The sequence below is a fragment of the Ovis aries genome, chromosome 18 (assembly GCF_016772045.2).
Source record: "Ovis aries strain OAR_USU_Benz2616 breed Rambouillet chromosome 18, ARS-UI_Ramb_v3.0, whole genome shotgun sequence".
Lineage (NCBI taxonomy): Eukaryota > Metazoa > Chordata > Mammalia > Artiodactyla > Bovidae > Ovis > Ovis aries.
In genome coordinates this window covers 25,693,966-25,717,202 of record NC_056071.1, presented here as the reverse complement: position 1 = coordinate 25,717,202, position 23,237 = coordinate 25,693,966, and the positions used below count along the sequence as shown (strand labels likewise).

Here is a 23,237-nt window from a genome sequence, read left to right as displayed (position 1 = left end):
TTTTCAGATATAAGCCCAGGTGTGGGTATGTCAGAATTTACGCTTAGTTTTTTGTGTTTTTTTTTTAAGATCTTTTTCTAGCATGTGGACTCTGTACTTCTAGGGCTGCTGGTAATTTCCATTCCCACTGTGTAGGGTAGATTCCATCACTACCTGACTCTCTCCCACTGTTGCAGGCTTGGAGGATGCCATTCTGATAGGTAGGATTTGATTTCTTGTTGTCATTTTGATTGGTATTTCTCCTGTAAGAATTAGGGATGATGAGCATATTGTCCTTTTTTTTTTTTTCTTAAAGGATGTGAGGAAAATGTACCTTTTCCAGTTTTCTTCCTGACAGTCGATTGTGTTTGAAATTTATTTCTGCAATATCCACCGCAGGACCATTTCTGAGGGTATGCATGAGTGGATGCTAAGTCACTTCAGTTGTGTCTGACTTTTTGCGACCCTATGGACCATAGCCCACCAGTCTCCTCTGTCCATGGGATTCACAGGCAAGAATACTGGAGTGGGTTATCATGCCCTCCTCCAGGGGATCTTCCTGACCTAGGGATCGAACCAGCACCTTTATGTCTCCTGCATTGGCAGGCAGTTCTTTACCACTTTTGCCACCTAGGAAGCCCCAGTAGAATCGTAAAAAGTCATTAACAATTCACCTAGTCATATAGAAAGAGGTCGAGCTGTATCACCAGGGCAAACTGTTAAACTTCAAATGGAATGGTCACACTGAGGCCTGAGATGTGGGAAGTATCCATTGACATGGTGGTCTCACCATGTGCCCCCTTGGCGATGACTGTATTGGCTCAAGGAACAGCATTTATTGGGTAGTGGACCTTGGTCCCACCACAAGCCTTCCCTTTGAAGGGAGCAGTGCATATCTTTAAAACTGCTCAAAGATGCAAAACAGAGCGCATCGCCTTGAGTAACATGATATTTATGTCCCTATAGTTAGACGAAAGGAAATAACTAAATATTTAATAAATCCTTATTGTTATGCCCAGAGTCCGAGTCCCCAAAACTGAGAGAATAAGACGTCCACAGCAATGCAAAAGCATAAAGGGGTTTTATTGCCAGCTCGAGCCAGGGCTCCCGTCTCATCCAGCGCAGTGGAGTCTTGATGAGAGCCCCAAGCCCAGATTTACAGCAGTATTTATAAGTTTAGAACAAAGACAGGGAGTTGGCAAGGGTTGATTGGCTGCAGGGCTTTCCTGGTATTTACTGATTGGCCAGTCATCATCTCTCTAATTGGCCACAGTTACCATCTCTCTTATTGGCCAGAGTTACCATCCCCGGAAGCCCCAGAAGCATGACTCAGGGATTATTGTTGGCCTAGTGCGCCTCTCTGAGCCTGTCCTGGCTCTGGTGAGGTTGTAACACTTATCTGTGAAAAAATTGTGAAGTTGAGATGTTAAGCCTAATTTACTTTATACATCTGAAAATAATCATCCTATAATGCTCCTCATTGTTAATTGTTAGAGAAATGCATATCAAAACTTCAATGAGATACTACCTCAAACTGGTCAGAAAGGCCATCATTTAAAAATCTCCAAATAACAAGTGTTGCAGAGGGTGTGGAGAAAAGGGAACCCTCCTACTCTGTTGCTGGGAATGTAAATTGGTGCAGTCACTGTAGAGAACAGTATGGCGGTTCCTCAAAAAACTAAAAAGAGTTAGCACGTGATCCAGCAATCCCACTTCTAGCCATACATCCAGACAAAGCAATAATTTGAAAAGACACATGCAGTATTCTAAAAGAATTTGTGCATAGCAGCTGCAGATCTGACAAGAAACCCTACTCTCATGGCTGAGATATGAAATTTGTTTTCACATATTGTCTACTATTTTTAGACTCTTGGTTCATGCTCCATACAACCACATACTGTCATAATTAAATCCAATTTGAATTTTAGTTTTACTTTTCAGATGTGATTTCCCTCCAGCAGCATAGGAGCCCTCCCTTTTCTCCATGTCCTGTTTCCCTGGTATGACATTTCAGACCTCAAAAACTGTTACTTGGTGAGAAAAATATCAATTTCATTCTAGTTCAGTTTGAACAGGGAAACAAAAAATCATGGGGCCCATTTTTTCTGTTTTATTCATGATCACGGGCCTATTTTGTCTGTTTTCTTCATAGAGAAAAATGAAAATGTTAGAAGAAAAAGTACCAATAGCTGATGTGCTCTTTGAGTCACTAATTGTTTGCAGGAATTTTTTTTTTTCAAGTGTGACCTTTCATTCATCTAGCAACAGATAACAGAATTAGAAGAAAGTAATTTGAAACAATGGCTTGCTTCTACCTAGAAATTCTGAACCAAAGAAACAAATGGAAACTCCAAAATCGAGGTGCCAAACTTTTAAGAATATTTTAGGTTTTCAAATAATTAGCATGCTTGCAATTACAACAATATATTTTAATTCTGATAAAGACTAAACTTTTCCAGAAGGTTTCCAGTTTGATCACCTCCTGCTGGAAACTTGGGATGCAGGAACCAGGCCTATTAGGGTCTATCTTTACAGGACAGCAGGCTGCACTCATCTCCCCTGGATCCTGACCATCATGTGGCCAGAGAAATTGGTAACATTGTTGTTTTGACTGTTGAAATGTTTAATGAGGCAGATCCTTTCAGTTTCCTGATGTGGGTAAAGTGTGGGGCCCAGTGATGATTTCTTCTTCAAGAAATATACATCCTAGCCCCCACACGAGGGTGAGCCCCCGTCCAACAATGAGAGACCCTGCATGTGTGTGACCTGTGTCTCCTGGGAGACCAGCCCTAAACTCATCTGAACCTGACCAAGTTCTGTCTACATGGTAGATTTAGACCTCTCCAAGTCGGGTCTACACTGATTATGTTTAGACGAGACCGTGTGCTTTCTGCAGTGACATTTAGCCCTGACCTTGCACTCTCTGCATTGGGACATGGGGACCCGGGTGCAGGCCTGGCCTGGCCTCTGTCTGGGAAACTCCGTGCCTGTGTCTGAGCATCAGCACTCAGGTGTCTGGGCTCGGGGGCTGGGGTGGGCTTCTCTGGGAACCGTGCTCTCCTCTGAGTGGGCTTCCCTGGCCCTCCTGGGGGTCAGTACTGCGGTTGGGCTCCTAGTCTGTCCCCTGCCAGACTCCCTGGGGTTCATCTCCCTGGGGCTCCTGGGAACCCCTCAGGTGGGCCACCTGGTAATCATTCCAATATTCCAGCACATTCAGGTTGAGGAGGGAAACTGGTTCACCTGATGAATTGATTGCAGGGCACAGGGATCAGGCAAAAAGTCAATGGACAGCAGGTGAGGTTGCTGCCGTGATCTCCTTCCAGTCAACTCTCCTCAGCAGAGAGCAGACCTGCCCCTTGTCTCCCAGCCCTGCGTCTGGCATGTTTTCTCAACACCTCAGTGGAACAAGAAAGGACTGAGCCTGCCAGAACCAAGGTAGTGTGTTCAACGTTATCATGACAACTGTAATGGGCTTAACAGTTAACATCACAGCAGAACCAAAGGTTGGGGGGGGGGGTGGTAAAAAAAAAAAAAAAAGGAGGACTTCTCTGGGACAAGTGTGGGGAGAGGAGACCAAGCCTGCACTTATTTCTACCATCCCAGCAGTTACAGGAACCCATTGGTTTCCACCTCTGGGACCCAACCAGCAGAGACACGGTGTCCTAACCAAGGGTCGTGGGCCCAGGTGCAGGGTCTGGGGATTGTGTGGGTCTCACCCCTTCAACATGGGTCAGGATCCTGTGTCCACAGAGACCACATAACTGCTCTTTACCTTCAGTGTGTCCTGTCTCCTCTGAGATTCTCAGTGTCTGAGTTGAGGGTGTTTCCTGATTAATCTGTGCTCTGTTTTCTGCTCTTTAACCTTGGCATTCACATGAGGTCAGGCATCTTTGGGCGGGTTGCTGCTCTGTGTTCTGCTGAGTGAAAACCTTTGGTGGTGTCATATCAATATCATAGCATAGCACATAGCTTATCACAGACACCGCTGTCTGGTGTCCCCTAGATAGAGTTCAAGTAATTCAATTTGTAATTTGTTATTTTATATTGGAGCAGAGTTGATTTCCGGTGTTTGTTTGTCTTAGGTGCATATGTTAGACATATATCTATCCTTTTATCAGTTTGGCCTCATAGGATATTACCATTTTTTTTCAGTAGAGTTCCCTGTTCTATTCTATAGGTCCTTTTTCATTATCAACTTGATATATATTAGTGTGTATATTTTCACACCAAACTCGTAATTTATCCCTGCCTTCTTAGTTTTGATAATCATAATTTTGTTTTCTCAGTCTGAGTCTGCTTCTGCTTTGTTCATTAGTTCATTGGTGTGAATTTATAGATCCCACCTGTCCGTGATGTCTTAGGATATTTGTCTTTTTGCCTGACTTACCTTACTTAGTATGATAATTTCTTGGTACATCTATGCTGCTGCCAAAATCTTTATTTTTTCTGTTTTTTGACTGAGTAGTGTTCCAGTTTATAGCTGTACCACGTAGTCTTCATTTTTCTGTCACTGGACATTTTGGTGGATTCCATGTCTTGGCTGTTGTAAATGGTGCTACCTTGAAAACTGGAGTGCACGTGTCATTTCAAATGAATTTCTCCAGGTCTAAGCCTGGGAAGGGACTGCAGGATCATATGATACCTCTCTGTTTAGTTTTTCAGGGAACCTCTGGGCTGTTTTCCGTAGTGGCTTCACTGTTTACATTCCCACAGAGACTGTAGGAGGCTTCCCTTTTCTGCACATCCTCTGCAGTATTTATTCTTTGTAGACCTTTTCAATGATGGACATTGTGACCAGTGTGAGGTGATACCTCATTGTAGTTTGATTGGCATTGACTTAATAATTACTGATGTGGAGTATCTTTCCATGTGCTTTTATTATTTTCTACCTTATGAGTACAGTTTACCTCTTGAAACTGACTTCTTGAAACTTGGCCCTGTCTGGAATTCTTTTCTCCTAGCTTACCCCAGGACATTTCTTGAGAGGTTCCATCTACAGCCCTGTCTGACGTGTGACTATTAAGAGCCCTTCAGCACCTGTTTTATGGCTTCCTGCTGGCTCAGTGGTAAAGAATGCGCCTGCAACGCAGGAGACTTGCAAGAGACGTTGGTTCAGTCCCTGGGTCGGGAAGATCCCCTGGGGAAGGAAATGGCAACCCACTCCAGTATTCTGGGAAATCCCATGGACAGAGTGGCCTGATGGGCTGCAGACCATGGGGTCACAAAAGAGGTGGACACAGCTGAGTGCTAAACAACAGCAGCAGTACCTGCTTTAAGGTGTATATATTGATCTGAACCAGCTAATTACTCCCTGCCCCTCCTTTCCCTTTGGCAACCATAACTTTCTTTCCTAAGTCTGTGAATCTGTTTCACTTTTGTAATGAAGTTCATTTGTATCCATTTTTAGACTCCGCCAGAAGGGATATTCTATGATGTCTCTCTTCCCCTGTCTCACTCACTTCGCTTAGTGTGATCATCTCTGGTTTCTTCCCTGTAACTGCATGTTTCATCCTCATATATGTCTGAGTAGTACTGCTCTGGGTATATGTGCCCCATTTCCTGTATCCTTTCATCTGTCCTAGTCTACCTAAGTTGCTTCCTTGTCTTGGCTATTGTACCTAGTGCTGTCATGGTCTTTGGGGTGCAAGTGTGTTTTTAAATTTTGGTTTTCTCTGCATCTAATCCTAGATATGAAATTGTTGCATCGCTTGGTACTTCTATGTTTAATTTTTTAAGACCTTCCATAATGTATTCCCTAGTGGATGTACCATATTATATTCCTACCAACAGTGTACGAGAGTTTCCTTCTCTTCACATCCTCTGCAGAATTTATTGCTGTAGGTTTTTGAATATGGCCATTCTGATCAGTGTTGGGTGACACCTTGCTGAACATTTGATTTGTTTTTCTCTAAGAACTATTGATGCTGAGCAACTTTTTATGTGCTTTATGGCCATCTATGACCTCTCTGGAGAAATGTGCATTTAGATCTTTTGGCAACTTTTTATTGAGATTTTTTATTGTTGTTTATGCTGAGCTGTACTAGTGATTTGTATGTGTTTCAGGTGTACAGGAACTCGGTTCAGTTATATTAATACATAATATTCAATTTTTGTTAGAGTGATCATTCTGACTGATGGGATTTGATTTCTCATTGGCATTTTGATTGGCATTCCACCTGTAATAATTAGGGATGCTGAGCATCTTGTCCTATGAAGGTATGGTTTTTTGTTGTTTTTCCTCTTTATCGTTGTGAGGAAACTATACCTATTGGACTTAACTTTTTGATAATGGGTTGTGCTTCTAATTTATTTCTGGAATATTCTCCCTAGGACCTTTCCTGAGGGCAACTGTCACTGATAGCCCCCAAGGTTTTGTGAATTGGAGGTATCAGTAAGCACAGTTCAGGCTTCCCTGGTGACTCAGATGGTAAAGAATCTGCCTGCAATGTAGAAGACCTGGGTTCAGTCCCTGGGTTGGGAAGATTCCCTGAAGAAAGGAATGGCAACCCACTCCAGTATTCTTGTCTGGGAAATCCCATGTTCAGAGTAGCCTGGCGGGTAAGCACAGGTGGTCAAGTTGTAGTTACAGAAAATGTCCACACAGTGGCAACAGATTTTCATTCCCAACTCTGGTTCTTGGGACAACTAGAATCTAAGAAAAAGTTGGCTTCCTAGGCTGTGGACTGGAGTGGAATGTGCCTGAGCAAACTCCCAAGGGCTTGTGTCTCACTACTTGTTTCCCCTAAAACTTCAACCCTTTTCTCCAGACTCATCCCAGCCGGGGACATCCCTGCTGAGGTGCTAGGAGGCTGCAGTCTCAAGAAGGAGGCTTAAGCTGTGAAACCCCAGCCCCAGGAGAACTGAAATCTAGATGGCATTTCCAAGGTCCTTGAGGCCAGACGGTCATCACAACATCCTTTGGGTGCACTAGGGACTATGTCCCTGTCAGAGCAAACCAGAAGGTGTAAGTGTAAGAGGGGGCTCAATTAAGGGCACCCTGTCTGGTGGTTTCAACCCCACCCCAGTGCAGCCTTTGGACCAAAGCCTGCTCAGGCTGCAGCAATGGGATAGCAGCCTGGGTCAGGAGAGTCAGCAGGAATACACTAGACAAGGCTTTTATTTTTTTATTCTTTTTTTAAATTTCATGCCTGTGGTACGCTGGAGTATAGTCACTGTGTGCAGTGCTGGGCCTGTTGTCAGTATCCAGCCACCTGATTGAGCTATGACATGTATGTAAAGCATGTGCATTCTTTTTGGATGCATCTGCTGTAGAAGTTATTGCAGAAGGTGGAGCCAAGTTCCCTGTGCTGAATACCATGTCCTTGTGGAGTATCTGTTACATATACAGAGTTCTGTGGATATGGTAGAGATACAGATGTCTGTGGAAGGAAGATATAGATTTTTGTGGAAGGGGATAATCCTTGTGGGTTATCTACTACAGATACACATTTCTGTGTTTATGTTAATTGACTTCCTAATTCATCCCTGGCCCTTTGGTTTTATTTATTTACTTGTTTATTTATTGGAATTCTTTGTTTGTGTTGAATTCTCAGAGTCTCTTTTTATGTTGAATTCCTTTGTATCTCTTTTTATTTTGCCTAGAAGGGACATCATAGTCTTCCTTTGTCTGGCTGACTTCACTTAGTGTATGATCCTCCAAGATCTATCCCTGTGGCTACCAGTGGCATAATTTCATGATTTCAGTAGCAGTTTTTCATGGCTGAGTGATAGCTCATTTTCGGTATATACCACATCATTCTTTTTAAACTTTAATCTGAAGGTGGACATTTTGCTGGGTCTGTGTTCAGCTGCTTTAACTAGTGCTGAAGTGAACATTGGGGAGCACATGGCTTCTTGAAAGACGGTTTTCTTGGGACACAGGCCCAGGTGTGGGAATGTCAGATGGTAGCCTTAGCTCACATTTATTGTTTGCAGACTTGTGAGGGTGGCCAATCTGGTGAGGTTTGGTTTCTCATTGTCATTTTGGTTGTCATTTTTCCTGTAATAATTAGGGATGCTCAGCATCTTGTCTTGTGGCAGTGCCGGGAGCCAATGTGAGGAATCCCACCCGTGACAAGGTCATGAGGAAGGAAGCTGACATACACAAGGCGTGCTCAGACTTCAGGGACCCCTCTGGAAATTCCTAAGCATGTACCCCAACAAAAATCTGCCGGTTTTTGTGCTCTGCTTTTCCACTCTTCTGACATTTTCTGGAAAAAGTCAATTCAGGGCTTTAGTCTTCTGCATTTGAAAGAGTGTTTCAATCCAAAAACCCCTCTGATGGCTTTCTAGCCTGCCTGCAGGACTCGTACAGCTGCGCATGTGATTGTTTGAGGCCTCCTGACCACAGGAGGCACAGGAAGCTTAAAACATCCTAGGAATGTAGGAGCTTCCAAGGTGTCAAAATCTTTAGAATAGGACTGATTAAAAGTTTCATTTGTTGAGTCAATGCTCGCTGCTAAATTTTCATATCCTTTATTTTTAGATATAGTTGGTATATAGAAAAACAAGTAGTAGACCTGGTATTAGCAACATTAGATCTTTGAGTTAAGTACCTTCTTTGTTATAACTCACTGCGCCTTTGTTCTATAGAGATGTAACTTTAATGCTTTAAGGAGACGTAGATTAAAGAAAAACACTTCAGGGGAAACAAAAATAACATTCATTAAGGAAGAGAGCCAAAAAGTGTTAACAAGCCTCTTGGCCAGAAGATAATGTAAATCACCTGAGATCTTTTGTATACAAAATGATATACGGAAAGAATCTGGGTTGGGAACGCTACATAATTTTGTGTTACCCATTGATCTCCATATTTTATCAAAAGTATAAAAGGCCTTCTGAACAATAAAGGACGGGACCAGTTTCTCGAACTAGTCTCTCAGCCTGGTTTCTTGGGAATCTGGCTCCCCCGTGTCTTTCTCTCTCTCTCTTCTTCTCTCCCTTTCCCTCTCTCTGCTCTTTACTTTAATTTCAGGCTGAATCTCCACGTGGGGCGCGGAGGCTCGCCAGGTCTACTTACTTGCCCTGGCTGTTAAGACCTGCGCGAAAGGGAGCTTAAGGCGAGGCACCCTTAGATATTCAAGCGGGCGCCGGTGGCCCAACGTAGATGGTGCAAATTCCTTGTCTGGAATTTTATTGGTCTTCCGCGTAAACCAAGCTATTCAGCCCTCTTCCTCCACTTAATCTTCCTACTACACTATAGTTTCTTAATCTAATCTTATATCAATCAATAAACAAGTCTTTCCACGCCAACGCCATCCACCCTTCGAATTCCCTGGATCCACCGGGGCTGGACCCCGGCATGGCAGTAAGTTTTTTTCTATTTTTGTAGTTGACTTTTTGAAAGTCAGTCGGGTTTGTAATTTTTCTGCAATACTCACCCCAGGACCTTTCCTGAAAGCAGCTGTCATTAACAGCCCCCAAGGTCTGGTGAATCCGAGGTAATGGTAAGCGCAGGTGGTCAAGTTGTAGCTACAGAAAATGTCCACAAGGCGGCAGTAGTTGGAAGTAGTTGGCTTCCTAGGCTGTGAATTAGAGTGGAATGTGCCTGAACAAACATCCAAACTTAGTCTCAATACTTCTTCCCCCTAAAGCTTCACCCCTTTCCTGCAGACTAATCCCAACCTGACCACAGCACCCTGATGAGATGCCTAGGAGGCTGCACTCTCAGGAAGAAGGCTTGACCTGGGGACCCCAGCACCAGAAGATGTGGAAGCTAGGTGACTTCTCCAAGGTCACTGAGGCCAAAGTGTCAGGACACCATCGATTGTGTGCCCTAGGGGCTGTGGTCCCTGCCATATCAAACCAGGAAGTACAGATTTTTGAGGGGCCTTAATGAAGACCTACCAGCCTGGTCGATTCAACATCACCACAGTCCAGCCATGAAGACAACCTGCTGAGGCTCTGGGAATGGGATGGAAGCCCAAGTCAGGCGAATATTTCATATCTGAGGGTGAGACTGGGGGTTGGATGGCATCTACTATTCATATAGAGAATGAGATGGTTGGATGGCATCACCAACTTAATGGACACGAGTTTGAGCAAGCTCCAAGAGATGGGGAAGTACAGGGAAACCCAGTCCATAGGGTTGCAAAGGGTCAGACATGACTAAGCAACTAAACAACAATATATCCTATATGAACACATAGGTGAAAATTTAATGAATGAAAATTCAATTTTCTATATTTCATATATGAAAAACATGTACATATTTCATGTATGAAAATAGAATTTTCTGTATTTCTTATACCAAAGTATGCATGACTTTTCATGTATAAAAATATGGGTGCGTATTTCAAGGGTGAAAATGGAATTTTCAAAATTTTATATATGAAAACATTTATGAAAATAGAATTTTCTGTATTTCATGTATAAGTCATCAGTGCATATTTCAAGGATAGAAATAGAACTTCATGTCATGTATGAAAGCATGGGTACATATTTCATATATGAAAACAGAATTTTTGATATTTCATATATGAAGCTTTGGGTGCATATTTTATATGAAAATAAGATTTTTTATACTTCATATATGACACTATGGGTACATGTTTCATATATGAACATAGAATTTTCCATATTTCTCATATGAAAATATGGGTGTATGTCATACATAGAAATAGAATTTTTTGTATTTCACAGATGAAAATATAGATGCATTTTCCATATATGAAAGCATTTTTCACATTTTGCATAGTAAAATATATGTGTATATTTAGTATATGAAAAGAATTTTCTATATTTCACAGACATACATATAGGTCCATATTTCATATGTGAATAGAGAATTTCCTATATCATAGGTGAAAATATAGGTGCATATTTCATATGCAAAACAAAATTTTATATATTTCATAAATGAAAAGGTAGGTGAAAATTTCATTTATGAAAATAGAATTTTCTATATATCATAGCTGAAAATAGTTGTATATTTCATATATGAAAGTAGAATTTTTCTATATTTCTATAAGCGCAGCTGTGATAATGTCAGGTCCTAGGCTTAGTCTCTTGATAGCTTTTATTCAGGCATGCCAACATTGTCCTTTATTGTGGTTGTTGCCAGTGTACGTTCCCACTGACAGTGTAGTTTTCTCCTTACTCCACACTCACTCCTGCATTTATTGTTTGTACACTTGAGGATGGCCATTCTGACTGGCGGGATTTGACTTCCCTTTGTCAGTTTGATTGGCTTTCCTCCTGTAATGATTAGGGATGCTGAGCATCCTGTCCTAGGTGGAGGTATGGGGTTTGTTGGGTTTTTTTACCCTTTAAGGGTGTGAGGAAAATAGACCTGTGGCAGCTGGCTTCCTGAAAGTTGTTTTGTGTTTGGGTCTTAATCTTACAGTACCCGCCACAGGACATTTCCTGAGGGCAGCCGTCAAGAGCAGCAGCCCAGCGCTTGTGAATTAGAGGTGCCAGTAAGCACGGGCGATCAGTTGTAGTTACAGGAAATGTCCACAAGGCGGCAGCACTTTTTGATGCCCTCCTCTGGTTCTTGGGGCAAGCAGAGGCTTCGGGAAGTCAGCTTCCTGTGCTGTGAAAAACAGAGAAATGTGCCTTAACGACCACTGAAGGGCTTGTGTCTCACTGCTTTTTCCTCCTAAAGCATCACACACACACCCTTCTTGATAGCATCACTTTTGCCACCTTAGCCCTCTTAATAGCTTTTTTGTGAACATTCAGACTGTCCATATACTGGTTGTAGTCAGTGTATATTTCCACCTACAGCTTAGGGGATTCTTTTCCTTCCATGCTGTCTCCCGTATTTATAGTTTGTCAAATTTTGACAATGGCCATTGTGATTGGTGGGATCTGATTTCCCATTGTCGTTTTGATTGGCATTCCTGCAGCCATTAGGGATGCTGAGCATCTTGTCTTGCAGTGGAGGTTTGGTTTTGTTTGTTTTTTTATTTAGAGGGTGTGAGGACAATTTACCTTTGGCAGTTGGCTTCCTGAAAGTTGGCTGGTTTGGGGATATATTTTTCGAATACCTGCCCCATGGCATTTCCAGAGGGCAGCTATCATGAACAGAACCACAACCCTTGTGAATTGAGGTGCCTATGTGTGCCCCTGATCAAGTTGTAGTTACAGAAAATGTCCACAAGAAGGCAGCATTTTTGCCTGCCCAACATTGGTACCTGGGGCAACCAGATCCTTAGGGCCAGCTGGCTTCCTGGGCTGTGAAATGGAGTGGAATGTGACTGAGCAAGCAGGAAAGGGCTTGAGACTCACTACTTCAGCCCCTGAAGGCCTCACACAAGCTAATGTACAGACTAATGCCTTCCAGGTCCAGAGCATACTGCTGAGGGTGCTTAGGTGCCTAGAAGGCTGCCCTCTCAGGAAGGAGGCTTGAGCTGGGAACCCCAGTGCCAGGAAAGGCCGAGGTTAGCTGAATCTTGCCTTCAAATTCCTAGAGGCCTTCATGCCATGTAGGACTCTGGTCCCAGCCAGAACGTAGCAGACAGTGGGCCTTTAAAAATGGTTCAACAAAGGGCACCATGCCAGGCTGTGTCAACCTCACCCCAGTCTGGGAGTGGGACCCCAGCCTGCTCAGCCTCCAGGGATGGGATTGCATCCCAAGTCAGGGAGGCAGATGAGAGAGCAGGCACTCCGTTTCTTTCCTGTGCTTCAACCTCTTGCCGATGCTTCGTTGCAGAATAGTTGATTTGCAGGGTTGTGACTGTTGTCAGTGTACAGCTGCCTGACTCAGTATTACATATCTGTGGGGTCTCTCTGTTTTGTTTTGTTTTTTTACCTTTGTCATAGAAGTTCAAGCAAAGTGCTGAGCATCAGGTCCTTGTGGAATATCTATCTCAGGTACACTTCTGTGACACAAAAAAGGAAAGTAGTAGATCATTTTTGTGAATTCTCTCTTAGAGATAACAGTTTCTTTGTATAGGTTAGAGATATGGACCTGTGTATATGTGGAAGGAAGGAAAATAGGAAGAAAGAGGGTAATCCTTGTGGATTATCTATTATAGATACAGATTTCTTGTCTGTGTATGTACCTACCTCCTAATTCATTCCAAACCCTTCAATTTTTTTTTGTTTCTGGAACCCTTTGTTTGACTTTGAATTCTCAGAGTCCCTCTTTGGGTTGTAAATTTGTTGCCTTCTATGTCTTTTTATTTTTCCTGGAAGATATCTCATATACCATCATCTTCCTTTGCCTGACTGACTTCCCTTGGTGCGTGATCCTTCCAGGCCCATCCCTGTGGCTACCAGTGTCATAATTCCCTAATTTCAGTGGCAGTTTTTTAGGAGTGAGAAATAGTCTACCATATATATGTATGACATCTTGCTTAAGCTTTAATCTCGGTGGAGATTTTGCTGGTTGTGTGTCTCGGCTATTGGAAGTAGTCCTGCAGTGTTTGACAGGGTTCATGTGCCTTTTGACTGATGGTTTGCTCAGCATATAGGCCCAAGTGTGAGAAGGTGAGATCCTAGGTTTAGCCTAGGTGATTACAGTATTCAGTAAACTTCCATCGGCTATTCAGTAGGTATTTTCCCGATCATCTATTTGATACATATGTGTGTCTATGTTAATTCAAATCTCTTAATTTACTTCACCTCTATCTAGAGACTGAGAACTCCTGCAGAGGGCAAGGGGCACTCCAGGAACATCGCGGGGTCACTGGGCTGCCACATCCTCCCAGGACCCTGAGCCCCACAGCAATCCAGCCGTGGGCCCCCACGCCTGCCCAGTCTCCAGAAATGTGATACCAGCCAAGGTAACCATGGGATGAGGGGAACACCATCTTCGTATGTTTATATATTTATTCTGTTTATCCAGTTATTTGAACTTGAGCATATAGGTGAATTACAATTCAGTGGGTGTTTTTTTTTAATTCATAGCAACTTGATTCACTCATGCATAGGTGTGTACATGTTGCATTTTGGATTCTATTCCTGTATAGGTTATCACAGACAGTGGAACATCATTCCTTTTGTTACCCAGTGGGTCCTTGTGATTTATTTTCTAAATAGTAGTGTGCATATGTTAGTTCAAGTAGCTCTTTTCTATGGGCCCAATACGTTTCTTCTCTGCTAACAGTAAGTTCTTTTTTCTAAGTCTGTGAACTGTATATCTTTGCTCAAGGAGCTCACACGTATCCATTGTTAGATTCCACCTAGAAGTGATATCATATTACATTTGTTGCTCACTGTCTTTCTTCAGCTGCTATGATCGTCTCTACCTTCTTCCCTGTGCCTGAAGATGCCATTGTTTCATTGATCTTTATTGGCTGAGTCATATAGGATTGTGTGTGTATATCCCATTTTCTTTGTTCATCTCTGTGTCCTTCCACACTTAGGTTGCAGCAGTGTCTTTGCTATGGAAACCAGTCCGGCCTGGATGGCATGGTACCCTTGTCTCTGAAAATGTCGCTTCTCCCTGACTGTATGCCCAGGCACGTGACTGCTGTTTCTGAATGCACTTCTATTTTTAGTTTTAAGAAACCTCCATATTGTTTTTTTCTAGTGGATGAACCATGGACATTTTTAATAATCTCCAGATTAATTTCTAGGTGAGATCTTTATTTTTAAAACTTTCCCATTTGAATTTTGCTAATGTTTCTTCTTGAATATGTTTTGTGTTTGAAGCTATCCATCCATTATTTCTTTTCAAGTTGAACTACAGTTTATTGATACTACTATATTTGCTTTGGGTTACAATATAGTGATTCAGTATTTTAATGGAATATACTCCATTTAAATATATTGCAATGTCATGGCTATATTTTCCTCTGCTGCATACTATATGCTATTAGTTTACTTACATTATTTATAGTGTTTTTATCTTTTAACCTCTATCCCAGTCTGGCAACTCCCATAGACAAATTCCCACAGGCATCCATTAGTTTCTATATTTGTGAGTCTCTTTCTGTTTCGTAGATAAGTGCATCTGTGTCATAATTTAGATTCAACATAAATATTATTTCATATGGTAGTTGCCTGTGTCTTTCCAAGAAATTTGGCTTAGTATGAGAATACGTAGTTTCATTTTCCTCAAAATAGCACTATTTCAATAAGAATTTTCCATATTCATACGGGAAATATGGTTGCAGATTTTCCTACAGGAAATATTAAAGTTGCCATGTTTCATACAGGAAAACGTGGATGGAGATATTCCTGCATGGAATTTGGAGTTTTCCATATTTCCTACAAGAAAATCTGGGCACACATTTTTCTGCATGGAATTTGGAGTTTTCCATATTTCATACAGGAAAATCTGGGCACATATAAAAATATAGGAAATATATTTTTAGAATGGACTCCTTTTCAATCATTCTCTAAAGAAAATAGTAAAAAATTTATATCTTATAATGGTACTAATTATCAAAATGTGGGCTTGGTAAAATGTGAGTTTATCCTGGCCTTCTGGCCATATTTGTTTCATTGGTAAATTAATTAGATTGCTTTGAGTAATTAGTTCTTTCTGAAGCAACAATTAAAAGGGTCAATCTAGCTTCTGTCATTTTTAGTAATCTCATTCAAATTAATTTCTTGATTGGATCTTCTATTGTTAAGAATTTCCCACTTTCATTTTGCAGCTTTTTTCTTCTTAATTTTCTTTTGTGTTTGTAGCTATCCATCAAGTATTTTTTTAATTTAAATCAGTCAATTAACGTAACTATTTGTTTGCAGTTACAACATAATGATTCAATATTTTTATGGAATAAACTCCATTTGCACATGTGTGCGTGCCTGGAAACATGTGTATACATATGCTATTGTTTAGTCTTCAGTCATGTCTGACTCTTTGTGATGCTATGGTCTGTAGCCCACCAGGCTCCTCTGTCCATGGGATCCTCCAGGCAAGAATACTGGAGTGGATTGCAATGCCCTCCTCCATGGGATTGTCCTGACTCAGGGATTGAACCCACGTCTCTTACATCTCCTGCATTGGCAGGTGGGTTCTTTACCACTAACACTACCTGGGAAGCCCTAAACTCTATGTAAATATTACAAAATTCTGAGCTGTTTACTGGTTTTAGAGATGAATTCCTTGTGGGTATCTTGGTTTGCACATATTTCTTTCCATTCTGGATTGCTTTTGCTGGGCACCTGCTTTTAAATTGAAGTAGGTCATGTTTTCCTATTTTTGGCTTCTTTTTCTTTGCTCTGTGAGATGGATTAAAAAAGACCTTGCAATTTTTATCATCACGTGTCCTGCCTATGTTTTCCTTAAGACTCTCACAGAATCTCTCCTGAACTTTAGATCTCTTTTATTTGAAGTTAATCTCATGTGTTGTGTTAGAAAAGTATTCTAACCTCATTCTCATTTTCTTTATTTTAATAAGCCTCGCTCTCCCTTCACAGTGTCTGTTACCAGTTTATATTCCCGGCATCAGGGGAGGAACATTCCCTTTTCTCCACACCTTCATCAGCATTGATTGATTGTTGAGTTTCCGACAATGCCATTCAGCCTTCTGTGAGGTGATACCTTCATGGGGTTTCAATTTGTATCTCTAATATTTAGCGACTTTGACCTCTTTTCAGGTGATTTGCTTTCAAGGGTAGAGTCCAGCTCACCTCTCAAGATTGGCTTCTGGTAACTCGGCCCTGTTTTGAGTCCTTTTCTGATGACCACCACTAGGATGCTTGCTGAGATCATCTGTGTTGTATCTGTCACTCCCTGTCTCTCTCACTTCACTTGCTATGATCGTCTCTACCTTCTTCCCTGTGCCTGAAGATGCCGTTGTTTCATTGATCTTTATTGGCTGAGTCATATGGCATTGTGTGTGTATATCCCATTTTCTTTATTCATTTCTGTGTCCTTCCACACTTAGGTTGCCGCAGTGTCTTTGCTATGGAAACCAGTCTGGCCTGGATGGCATGGGTACCCTTGTCTCTGAAAACGTCGCTTCTCCCTGACTGTATGCCCAGGCACATGACTGCTGTTTCTGAATGCACTTCTATTTTTAGTTTCGAGGAACCTCCATGTTGTTTATTTCTAGTGGATGAACCATGGATATTTTTAATAATCTCCAGATTAATTTCTAGGTGGGATCTTTATTTTTAAAACTTTCCTATTTGAATTTTGCTAATGTTTCTTCTTGAATATGTTTTGTGTTTGAAGCTATCCATCCCTTATTTCTTTTCAAATTGAACTACAGTTGATTGATACTACTATATTTGCTTTGGGTTACAGCATAGTGATTCAGTATTGTAATGGAATATACTCCATTTAAAGATATTGCAATGTCATGGCTATATTTCCCTCTGCTGCATACTATATGCTATTAGTTTACTTACATTGTTATTGCGCTTTTCTCTCTTAATCTCTACCCCAGTCTGGCAACTCTCGCAGACAAATCCCCACAGGCATCCATTAGTTTCTATATTTGTGAGTCTCTTTCTGTTTCATAGATAAGTGCATCTGTGTCATAATTTAGATTCAACATAAATATTATTTCATATGGTAGTTGCCTATGTCTTTCTGAGAAACTTGGCTTAGTATATGGCTTAGAATATGTAGTTTCATATTCCTCAAAATAGCGATTTTATTTCAATCGGAATTTTCCATATTCCATACAGGAAATATGGACACAGATTTTCCTGAAGGATATATAGAAGTTGCCAGTATTTCATACAAGAAAATATGGTCACAGATTTTCCCTCAGAAAACATGAAAGTTGCATGCCTCATTAAGGAAAACATGAGTGGAGTTTTCCATATTTCCTACAGGAAAATCTGGGCACATATGAAAATATGGGAAATACATTTTTAGAATGAACTTCTTTTGAATCATTCTCTAAAGAAAATAGTCAAAAAAATTTTATATCTTATAATGGTTCTAATTATCACAATGTGGGCTTGGTAAAATGTGGGTTTATCCTTGCCTTCTGGGCCATCTTTATCTTGTTGGTAAATTAATTGGATTGCTTTGAATAATTAGTTCTTTCGGAAGCAACAATTAAAATGATCACTCTAGCTTCTGTGATTTTTAGTAGTCTCATTTAAATTAATTTCTTGATTGGATTTCTGTTAAGATTTTTCCACTGTCATTTTGCTACGTTTTTCTTCTTGATTTTCTTTCATGTTTGTAGCTATCCGTCAAGTATTTTTTAAATTGAAATACAGTCAATTAACATAACTCTATTTGTTTTTTGATACAACATAATGAGTCAATATTTTATTGAATATTCAATTATTTTGAATATTCAGTTATTTTATTGCTCAAATGAACAATATTCATTTGTGCATGTGTGTGTGCCTGGAAACGTGTGTATACATATAGTGTCTTTTAGTCGTTCAGTCTTATCCGACTCTTTGTGACGCTACAGACTATAGCCCACCAGGCCCTTCTGTCCCTGGGATTCTCCAGGCAAGAATACTAGGGTGGGTTGCCATGCCCTCCTCCATGGGATCGTCCCGACCAAGGGATCAAAACCACATCTCTTACACCTCCTGCATTGGCAGGTGGGTTCTTTACCATTAATACCACCTGGCAAGTCCTAAACTCTATTTAAATATTGCAAAATTATGAGCTGTTTGTTGGTTGCAGAGATGAATTCCTTGTGGGTATCTGGGTTTGCCCATATTTCTTCCCATTCTGGATTGCTTTTGTCTTTCCTTAAGGTTTCCTTTGCCTGGCACCTGCTTTTAAATTGAAGTAGGTCATGTTTTCCTATTTTCAGTGTCTTTTTCATTGCTCTGTGAGAGGGATTAAAAAAGACCTTACAGTTTTTATCATCACATGTCCTGCCTATGTTTTCCTTAAGACTCTCACAGAATCTCTCCTGAACTTTAGATCTCTATTATTTGAAGTTAATCTCCTGTGTTGTGTTAGAAAAGTATTCTAACCTCATTCTCATTTTCTTTATTTTAATAAAGAAATGGATAGCTACAAACATGAAAGAAAATCAAGAAGAAAAAAGTAGCAAAATGACAGTGGAAAATTCTTAACAGAAATCCAATCAAGAAATTAATTTAAATGAGACTACTAAAAATCACAGAAGCTAGATTGATCATTTTAATTGTTGCTCTCCCTTCACAGTGTCTGTTACCAGTTTTTATTCTCGGCATCAGGGGAGGAACATTCCCTTTTCTCCACACCTTCATCAGCATTGATTGTTGAGTTTCCGACAATGCCATTCAGCCTTCTGTGAGGTGATACCTTCATGGGGTTTCAATTTGTATCTCTAATATTTGGTGACTTTGGCCTCTTTTCAGGTGATTTGCTTTCAAGGGTGAGTCCAGCTAACCTCTCAAGGTTGGCTTCTGGTAACTCGGCCCTGTTTTGAGTCCTTTTCCGATGACCACCACTAGGATGCTTGCTGAGATCATCTGTTTCATATCTGTCACTCCCTGTCTCTCTCACTTCACTTGCTATGATCATCTCTACCTTCTTCCCTGTGCCTGAACATGACATTGTTTCATTCTTCCAATTAATAAACCATTGTGTGTGTATAACCCATTTTCTTTATTCATCTCTGTGTCCTTCCACACTTAGGTTGCAGCAGTGTCCTTGCTATGGAAACCGGTCTGGCAGGGATGGCATGGGTACCCTTGTCTTTGAAAATGTTGCTTCTCCCTGACTCTATGCCCAGGCATGTGACAGCTGTTTCCTAAGGCACTACTGTGTTTCATTTTTTCAAGATTCTCCATGTTGTTCATTCTCGTGGATGAACCAATGGACATTTTTAGTAATCTCATCCAAATTAATTTCTTGATGGGAATTTCTGTTTCTAAAATTTCCCATTTTTATTTTGGTAACCTTCATTCTTGATTATGTTTTGTGTTTAGAGTTATCAATCCACTGTTTCTTTTTCCACTGAAGTATGGGATACAACATAGCGATTCAGTATTTTAATGGAATATTCTCCATTTAATGATATTACAAAATCATGGCTATATTTCTCTCTGCTGCATACTATATCCTATTATTTTATTACATTTCAGATAGTGGTTTTATCTCTTAACCTCTACCCCAGTCTGGCAACCATTAGCTCCTGGGTTTGTGAGTCTCTCTCTGTTTCATGTGTGTATGTGTGTTAGTTGCTTAGTCGTGTCTGACTCTTTGTGACCCCATAGACTGTAGCCTACCAGGCTCCTCCATCCATGGTATTTTCCAGGCAAGAGTACTGGAGTGGGTTTCCATTTCCTTCTCCATCTCTATTTCAGAGGTAGGTTCATTTGTCTTGTATTTTAGATTCTACACAAGTGTGATTTTTAATGGCCGTTTTCTGTGTGTTTCTGGCAACCGTGCCTTAGTATGAGAATATGTAGATTCATTTTCCTGAAAATAGTATAATTTCAATCAGAATTTTCCATATTTCATACAGGAAATTATGGGCAGAGATTTTCCTATATGGAATATGAAGTTTGCCATATTCCACAGAGGAAATTATGGGCATAGATTTTCCTGCACGAAGTATGAAATTTTCCTGCATGAAATATGAAATTTTCCATATTTCATGCAGGAAAATATTGGCACATATAAAATATGGAAATTACATCTTCAGAGTAATAAACTCCTTTTGATTCATTCTTTAAAGAAAATCATTAAAATTTTTCGGTATTTTTTAATGGTATTATCACAATGTCATAAAATGTGTCTGGTAAAATGTTTTCACCTGCCTTCTTGTCCATATTTGTTATCCTGTTGGTAGATTAATTGGCCTCATTTGACTAATTAGTTCTTTTTGAAATATAGATTAAAGCAGTAAATCTAGTTTTGTTTTAAAAATAATCTCATGCAAGGAAACTTCTCAATCAGATCTTCTGTTGTAAGAAATATCCTATTTTCATTTTGCTTTTCTTCATGTTGTTTTTTCTTCTTGCTTTTCTATTGTGTTTGTAGCTATACATTAAGTATATGTTTTCAAATTGCAGTGCAGTGTTTAACATAGCCACATGGTTTTCTCAGGATATAAGCTTTTCTCAAATCCTAGGCTTAGTACCCCTTGATAGTTTTTTTCCAGTCATTCAAAGACTGTGCATTATACTGGCTGATGCCATTGTATCTTCCACCAACAGCTTAGGATGATTCTTTTTCCTCCAGGCTCTCTCCCTAATTTATTTTTTGTAGACTTGTGATGATGGCCATTGTGAGTGGTGAAATTTGATTTCCCATTGTCATTTTGATTGACATTCCTCCAGCATTTAGGGAATATTAGCATCATGTCCTGTGGTGGAGATTTGCATTTGTTTTGTTTGAGGTTTTTGTTTGTTTGTTTGTTTGTTTTGGCTTAAAGGGTATGAACACAATTTACCTTTGGCAGTTGGTTTCCTGAAAGTCAGCTGTGTTTCAACTTTTTCTCCAGTAATCTGTCCTGGACATTTCCTCAGGGCAGTTGTCATTCCACATTCCAGGCTCTGCCACACACCAGTCCAGGAGTCGGACAGAAGCCTGCTCAGCCTCCAGGGATGGGACAGCATCCCAAGTCAGGGAGGCTGGGGATCATAGAGTAGGAACTGAAACTCTTTCATTTTCTTTAACATTTTCCCATCTTGCAATATAGTCAATTTGAAGTGTTGTGATTTTTGTCAGTATACAGCTCACTGATCAGATATTTAATCATCATGTGGTATCTCTATTCTTTTTTTATTTTGGCCACAGAATGTCAAGCAGAATGCTGAGCATCAGGTCCTCATGGATTATGTATCCCAGATACACGTTTTGTGTATACAAAGAAGGAAGACACTTAATTTTTGAGGTATGTCTCTTAGAGATTTCTGTGTATAGGTTGGAGATACAGATTCCTGTGTACATGTAGAATGAAGGAAGGATGAGGATAATCCTCACGGATTATCTATTACAACATTTCTTGTCTGTGTAGGTACGGAACTTCTAATTCATTCAAGGCCCTTTACTTACTTTTCTCGAAGACTTTTTTTGACTTTGGATTCTCAGAGTCTTTTTGGATTGTAAATATGTTGCCTCGTATGTTTGTATTTGTTTTGCTTGGAATGTACCTCATATACCATAGGCTTTCTCTGCCTGACTGACTCCCCTTAGTGTATGATCCTTCTAGTTCCATCCCTGTGGCTCCCAGTGTCCTAATTTCCGAATTTCAGTGGTGATTTTTAATGAGTGAGGAATAGTCTCCTGTATATATCTACACTTCTTGTTTAACTTCTTGTTGGAGATTTTGTGGTTTGCGTCTCGGCTACTGGAAGTCGTGCTGGAGGTTTGTTGTGGTGCTTGTGCCTTTTGATCAATGGTTTTCTCAGGATACAGGCCAAAGTGGGGGAATGTCACATCCTCAGCTTAGCAGAACTTGATTTTTTTTTTTTTTCAGGCATTTGGAGACTGGCCATGATACTGGCTGCTGCTGCTGTCTATTCCCACTGAGAGCTTAGGGTGATTCTTTGTCCCCCAGACTCCATCCCATATTAATTGTTGGCCATTGGGAGTGGTAGGATTTAATTTCCCATCATCTTTTCAATTGGCATTTCTGCAGCAATTAGGAATGTTGAGCATCTTGTATGGTCGGGGAGGTTTGGGTTTGTATTGTCTTTTTTTTTCCTTAAAGGGTGTGAGGACAATTTAGCTTTGGTTCAGCTTCCTGAAAGTTGGCTGTGTTTGGAATTTCTTTCTCTGGTGCCGGTCGCAGGACATTTCCTGAGGGTGGCTGTCATTCGCAGAACCCCAGGCCTTGGGAACTGTGATGCCTGTAAGCAAGAGTGATCAAGTTGTAGTTCCAGGAAATGTTCACAAAATGGCAGCACTTTTTCAGACCCACCTTGGTTCCTGGGGGCAACCAGAGCCTTAGGGCAAGTTGGCTTCCAGGGCTGTGAGATGGAGTGGAATGTGCCTGAGCAAACAGGAAAGGGCGAGGCTCACTACTTTTTCCCCCTAAAGCCTCACAAACACTGTGTCCAGACTAATCCCTTCAGGGTCCGCAGTATACTGCTGAGGGTGCTTAGGTGCTAGGAGGCTGCACTCTCAGGAAGGAGGCTTGGACTGGGATCCCCAGCACCAGGGGAGGTTGCTGCTGCTGCTAAGTCGCTTCAGTTGTGTCCGACTCTGTGCGACCCCATAGACGGCAGCCCACCAGGCTCCCCCATCCCTGGGATTCTCCAGGCAAGAACACTGGAGTGGGTGGCCAATTCCTTCTCCAATGCATGAAAGTGAAAAGTGAAAGTGAAGTCGCTCAGTCGTGTCCGACTCTTTGCAACCCCATGGACTGCAGCCTACCAGGCTCCTCCATCCATGGGATTTTCGAGGCAAGAGTACTGGAGTGGGGTGCCATTGCCTTCTCCGAGGGGAAGTTGAGGCTAGCTGAATTTTGCCTTGAAATTCCTCAGGA

At 41.0% G+C, this 23,237-nt stretch overlaps 1 long non-coding RNA gene across 1 annotated transcript in view; it reads right to left on the bottom strand.

Moving 5' to 3' along the window:
- Positions 1–1,041: 1,041 nt before the first annotated feature.
- Positions 1,042–23,237, bottom strand: part of LOC105603128 (uncharacterized) — a 56,126-nt gene continuing 33,930 nt past the window's right edge. The window contains exon 3 of the long non-coding RNA XR_003585714.3: positions 1,042–22,599. This is a non-coding gene — a long non-coding RNA (uncharacterized LOC105603128). The remainder of the gene's footprint in view (positions 22,600–23,237) is intronic.